Genomic DNA, 7,298 nt, shown 5'->3' with positions numbered 1-7,298 from the left:
AAAGAGCAAAAGACATTCTATATTGGCCAGGTATGTCAACCCAGATTGAGGACAGGTATGTCAACCCAGATTGAGGACAGGTATGTCAACCCAGATTGAGGACAGGTATGTCAACCCAGATTGAGGACAGGTATGTCAACCCAGATTGAGGACAGGTTAGTCAACCCAGATTGAGGACAGGTTAGTCAACCCAGATTGAGGACAGGTATGTCAATCCAGATTGAGGACAGGTATGTCAACCCAGATTGAGGACATTGTGTCTCAGTGCGCTGTCTGTAACGCCAACAAGAGCAGCAACCCGAGAGAGCCACTGCTTCCACGTAGTCCACCAGAAAGACTGTGGGCAAAGATCGGCACTGATCTGTTTCACTACAACATCTCAGAGTATCTTCTCTGTGTCGACTAGTACTCCAAATATCCAGAGCTCACCAAACGGACTGAAACTACGAGCAGAGGTGTCGTCACAGCCATGAAGTCTAGATTAGTCAGGCATGGCATAGCAGATGTTGTCGTTTCCGACAAAGGTCCACAAAATGCAAGTGCCAAGTTCAGATGTTTTGCTGAAAGCTGGGAGTTCGAGCACACAACTTCCAGTCCAGGACACGCTCAGTCAAATGGACAGTTGGACAGAACTGTGCAAACTGTCAAGAACCTGCTTAAAAGGGCACAAAGAGTGACCTCTACGTAGCGCTACTGGAGTACCGCAACACACCACTAGAGGGCATAGGGTTATCACCAGCCCCTTCTACTAATGGGAAGACGGCTGAAGTCCAAGTTGCCAACCTCTACCACCCTACTGACTCCTGAAGGGAACTTTCAAATCCACAACAATCTGAAGAACAGACAGCTTAAACAGAAAAGCTACTACGAGAGACAAACAAGACAATTACCAGACATACCTCAGGCTCCAGAGAGGAGACGTGGCAACCAGCTGTCGTACGCTGGATGGAAGAATATACTGAATACGAGTGAACAAGCATTTTCACAAACGGAGTCAGTGATTAGTGCTGACTCTGGGATCACAAACACTCGTGGATGATGATCAGTCAAAATCTAACAAAATCACATGCTTGTTTTATTGAACTTTTATTTAACGAGGCAAGTCTGTTAAGAACACATTCTTATTTACAATGACAGCCTACCAGAAGGCAAAAGGCCTCCTGCGGGGACAGGGGCCTAGGATTATAAAATAAAAATATAGGACAAAACACACATCACGACAGCAACACAGCATGGTAGCAACACAACCTAACAACAACATGGAGCAACACAACATGGAAGCATCACAAAACATGGTACAAACATTATTGGGCACAGACAACAGCTCAAAGGGCAAGAAGGTAGAGACAACAATACATCACGCAAAGCAGCCACAACTGTCAGTAAGACTGTTCATGATTGAGTCTTTGAATGAAGAGATTGAGATAAAACTGTCCAGTTTGAGTGTTTGTTGGAGATCGTTCCAGTCGCTAGCTGCAGTGGACTGAAAAGAGGAGGGACACAGGGATGTGTGTGCTTTGGGGATCTTTAACAAAATGTGACTTCCAGAACAGGTGTTGTACGTACGAGCCTGACACACCTCAGAGACAGTTACAACCGTGTCAGACAACTAGATCAGGTAGAGAGATCAAAGTTCCAACTAGATTCAGACTAAAAAACACGCAGCACAGACTTACTTAGTTTATGTTCCTTATAGTGGCAACTGTTCTGCCTGTGACTATGGAACCCTGACCTGTTCACCGGACGTGCTACCTGTCCAAGACCTGCTTTTTTCAACTCTCTAGAGACAGCAGGAGTGGTAGAGATACTCTGAATGATTGGCTATGAAAAGCCAACTGACATTTACTCCTGAGGTGCTGGCTTGTTGCACACTCGACAACCACTGTGATTATTATTATTTGACCCTGCTGGTCATCTATGAACATTTGAACATCTTGGCCATGTTCTGTTATAATCTCCACCCGGCACAGCCAGAAGAGGACTGGCCACCCCTCATAGCCTGGTTCCTCTTTAGGTTTCTTCCTAGGTTCCTGCCTTTCTAGGGAGTTTTTCCTAGCCACCGTGCTTCTACACCTGCATTGCTTGCTGTTTGGGGTTTTAGGCTGGGTTTCTGTACAGCACTTTGAGATATCAGCTGATGTAAGAAGGGCTTTATAAATACATTTGATTTGATATAAGTGAAAAGAATAGGGACAATGTCTGAAATGTGTTGTAATTGAATGTAAGTGCTGATTTGAAAGAATAAAATAAAAAGCGTCAGAAGTTTTATTTCTTTGTTTTAGTTTTGCTTGAGCCATTCCTTCATGAAGAGGGATGTCATGTACTATACAGGTATCCGTAGCTGAACGTGACGTGACGTGACGTGTATTCAAACTGTACTACAGTAAAGTGGAGAGTTCCAGACAAATCTCCGTTGTCCGGCTCATTCATATTGGAACGACATAAATGCCCAATCCGTGATGTTCTTCCATCCCTTTTCTCCATCTTAGCTAGCTGCACGTTAGCTAGCTAGTTAGCAGAGCAGTAGATACTTATTTAGCCTAGATAATTGCTTTGTACAGTATGTCGTCTTTCAGATCTTATGGCATTTTTTCAAGGATGAGCGTTACAAGGGGAGAAGACCACTAACTAGAAGTCTGGCCATGTGGAGAAATGCAGCTATAGTGAGAGGAAACTTAGCGGTTTGGTCAGGGCCAGCAAATCAAATGGTCCAAAATATTCCTCATAGTTCACACACACCACACATCAGAATATGATTATATTGCATTCAAGTTTTGCTCAAAGCCAACTAAAGTAATGTACTTTAACTTTATCATGGGCATATTGGGAATTTATTATATCTGTGATGTTCAAATTGTTTCTCACCCCTTGTCTTACTTTCTGGAGGCTCAAGTCATCCCTGCCTGTACCAAAGTTCAATCACAAAGGCTGGTCTGAGTGCATCTCCTCACAGTTTCATTCAGTAGTTCAACACAATTCACATTTGCATTTTATCATATGGGCACAGTGGGAATTTATATCTGTGATGTTTAAATTATATCTTACCCCCAGAGTGAGAGAGAGTACATCACTTCCAGCAGATCTCATTGCTGAGAATGGTGTTGATCATGCACTGCTTCTCGTGAGGTGAGTCTACAACATGGGGGAAACGCGGACCGAAAGTCAAAATGTCACGTCTCATGTCTACAACATGGGGGGAAAAGAGGACAGAAAGTCAAAATGTCACGTCTCATGTCTACAACATGGGGGAAAGGGGACAAAGATGCAGTTACCCCTTTCTCCAACAGAAGGTCACCAAGTTCGAGTGATCCGCTCAAACTTGCCAGTTGTCCACAAAAGCTGGAGGATGCGAGATCAGGTTGGAATAACTTTATTCAATTCAAAGGGGCTTTATTAGCATGGAAAACGTGTTTTACTTTGCCAAAGCAAGTGAAATAAACAGTAAACCAAAGTGAGAAGACACAAAAACATCAACATTGCACTCAATATTTGAAAAAAAAAAGACAACTGTTATTATCAGCTATGTGAAAATAGTAGTAGTATGAATTGTAAGGGAAGATAAATAAATAAACAAATAAATATTGGTGGTATTTAGAATGTTGTTTGTGCTCCACTGGTTCCCCTTTTCTCATGGCAGCATACCACAAATATTGCTTTTAAATTATTATTTATTTTTTAAATGTAACACTTATTTTACCAGGTAAGTTGACTGAGAACACGTTCTCATTTACAGCAACGACCTGGGGATTGCTGCTGTGATTGCACAGTCCTGTATGGGACTGAATGTGGGAGTTTATCACTGTTTGATTTGTGTTATCTGTGGGAAATATGTGTCTCTAATGTGGTCATACATTTGGCAGGAGGTTAGGAAGTGCATCTCAGTTTCCACCTCATTTTGTGGGCAGGGTGCACATAGGCAGACATGGCTCTCGAGAGAAGACAGGCTACGGCGGCCTTTCTCAATAGCAAGGCAATGCTCACTGAGTCTCTACAGAGTCAAGGATTTTCTTAATTTGGAGTCAGTCACAGTGGTCAGGTATTGTGCCCCTGTGTACTTTATGTTTAGGGCCAGATAGCATTCACATTTGCTCTGTTTTTGTGGTTGATTCTTTTCAGTGTGTCAAATACCTATATTTTTTGCTTAGGTCATTGTCTTAGGGCTCTGTGGGGTTTGTGAACAGAGCCCCAGAACCAGCTGGCTAAGGGGAATATTTTATAGGTTAGGTGGATGTAGAGCTGAACAGCTCTTTTGGGGGATGTAGATAACTAGCGGGTATCGTCCTAAATTCTGCTCTGCATGCATTGTTTGGGGTTTGCATTGTACACAAAGTATATCTTTTGCAGAATTCTGCTTGCAGCGTCTCAATTGGGTGTTTGTTCTATTTTGTAAATTATTGGTTGGTGAGTGGACCCCAAACCTCACAACCATATAGGGCAATGGGTTATATAACTGAATAATTTTTTGCCAGATCCAAATTGGGATGTTGAGTTTTATGTTCCTTTTGATGAAGTAGAAAGCCCTTCTTGCCTTGTCTTTTTAGATCATTCACAGCCTTGTGGAAGTTACCTGTGGTGTTGTTTGTTTAGGCCAAGGTATGTATAGTTTTTTGTGTGCTCTAGTGCAACAGTCTCTAGATGGAATTTGCATTTGTTGTCCTGGCTACTGGACCTTTTTTGGAAAACCATTATTTTTGTCTTACAGAGATTTACTGTCAAGGCCCAAGTCTGACAGAATCTGTGCAGAAGATCTAGGTGCTGCTGTAGGCCCTTCTTGATTGGGTATAGGAGGACCAGATAATCTGCAAACAGTAGACATTTAATTTCCAATTCCAGTATGGTGAGGCCGGGTGCTGCAGACTGTTCTAGTGCCCTCACCAATTCATTGATATACACTGAGTATCAGTGGTGGTTGGTGTCGTTTAAGACGAGGGAGGATTATTATTATCAGTTCACTTTCATAGCAGCCTCGTAAAAACAGCATGGTCACTTTGATCATTGTATATATAATTCCTTCTAGCAGCGATCTATGCGCTCTCCTCCTGTCACCTTTTCCCTTCTTTTGTGGACTTCAGTGCACAACACATTATCCGTCTGTGACCAGGTGAAAAACCTTTCCAAGTCAAACCTCTACACCATGACCGTTAACCCCTACAAACAGCCTACATCGTTGTCACTTTATAGTCAACATAGCTACTAGAACTAACACGTTATTAAACCCGCTACAATCATGCAGTACAGTGTACAGTCAGAAAGCAGTTTAGCAGTTACACCGGCGTGCCCTGGTGGCATTAAATTAATAAAACCAAAAGCTTACCTTGACTTGGAAGAGTTTCAGTGTTGGATAGCCATAGCCAGCTAGCTAACATAGCATCCCTCTCGGTTTGAGCCGGGTGTTTGAGTAAAAAACATATACAGTGGGGAGAACAAGTATTTGATACACTGCCGATTTTGCAGGTGTTCCTACTTACAAAGCATGTCTGTAATTTTTATCATAGGTACACGTCAACTGTGAGAGACGGAATCTAAAACAAAAATCCAGAAAATCACATTGTATGATTTTTAAGTAATTAATTAGCATTTTATGGCTACTGTAGACCTTCATTGCAAAACAGTTTGTTTTAATCCGTTATTTGGTGATGTGAATATATGTTGTATAGTTTAATTTAAAGTGGGTAACTTAAAAAAAAAATATATATATAGTTGTGAGCAGAGCCTCTTAGGTCGCAGGATGGGGCTTGGGTGGGTGTAGGCCTGGGCCTGTTGCTCTGCTCACGGTCTGGGCCTATGTCTAACAGGCACAACTCCAATATAAAGTTGTTTTTTTTAGTTGCTGAAATGCCACGTGCGTCCACTTAAATCAGGGCATTCTTAACAACCTAACTTTTACGAAACTTATATTCAATCAAATAAGCATCTTGTAGCAAATGTGCAATTAAATGTTCTGTTGACCAAATTCGACAATCTCTCATTGACCGCCATACATAAATTCCTCACTTGGGCATGTTTTCCTGGACAGATTTGGGGCAGTGCGAAACCTCATCACTTCACCTCTTCCTCTCTGCCGCTGGGTCACTTTTTTGGGGAGGGGGGGAGCGGGGGGTTATGAACCCAGCGTGAACCAGCAGAGTTCGCCTGTTGTTTGTTGCGTCGCCTTGCCTTAGCTGAGGAACTCATATCTCTTTAAAACCTAACCCTAATCACATTTGCTAACCTAAAAAACTACATTTTTTTCACATACATTCTTACTTTATAGCCATTTTTTACTTTGCAACTGGCCTATCAAGTGGGAACCCAGCCAGGGTTGCCAGGAGGATTTCCATCAATTTGATGGTAGGATATCAGGATACAGAATGTGGTTATGAGGGATTATCAGTGCCACTTTGAAAATAAATGCTAAATAGGTGTGTGAAAATGATAAATTAATTTATATTTTCATATCAGTGTGCATGATTAATGCCACAATAAAATTCAAAAGAAATTGAACATTTTGATTTGTAAATGGTGAACATAACTTCCTAAATGAAAATCCCAAATGGTAAACAGAAAATGGTAAGTGCAAGGTGCAAAGAGAAACTGGGTGTCTGTTTTAATTTTCCAACTACCAAATTAGCATGGTCTCTTTTCCATTTTCAAAGTGTATGCGAAAAGCTTATCGGAGGCGTGACCGAGGAGAGCAACACGACTCCCACGTGAAGTAGTACTTTCTAGCCATGCTGGGTTCCCTGTGTATTGGTGTGACAAACAGGGTGCGAGCCCAGTGGTGTATTCACTAGGAACCAAACGGAATGAACCGGGAAGGGGCCCTACCTGAATTTCTCCAATAGATACTTAGTTTTAGTTCCAAAACGGTCACTGTTTTGCTATGGAAACCGTTTACCGTTTCAGAACCAAATGGAAGCAAACAGGGCAAAACCAGAGTTTCTACTGAACAAATTTAGATGGGTCCTTCTCCGTTTTGTTTGCTTCCCTTTAATAAACGTTTTGCAACAGAATCAGCGGAATTAATACACATCTAGTCTCCTGTGGCAGAGGCATCCATTCCATGACCCGTAGGTCCACGGTAGCGTTTTGAAACCTGATTGGCTGAACGCGTTATGCAACATCCAGGGACTAGCATTGGTGGTCCTCTAAACATTTGTCATAAGACAAGGCATGGTTATTTCTGTATAATGAAAGGAGTGATTTGATTCTGCGTCCAGGGACATATTCTGGTTTGACATTGTAAGATGTCCGTCTTGTTTAGTAAATTATAAACTCCGTTGCTCTGCTGAAGATCAATATATGGTTTGGAGGTCAGA

This window comes from Oncorhynchus mykiss, chromosome 4, assembly GCF_057628025.1.
Source record: "Oncorhynchus mykiss isolate SJ-2025 chromosome 4, ASM5762802v1, whole genome shotgun sequence".
In the NCBI taxonomy this organism is placed as follows: Eukaryota; Metazoa; Chordata; class Actinopteri; order Salmoniformes; family Salmonidae; genus Oncorhynchus; species Oncorhynchus mykiss.
The sequence above is the reverse complement of the archived record's forward strand: the minus strand, read 5'-3'. Positions refer to the sequence as shown.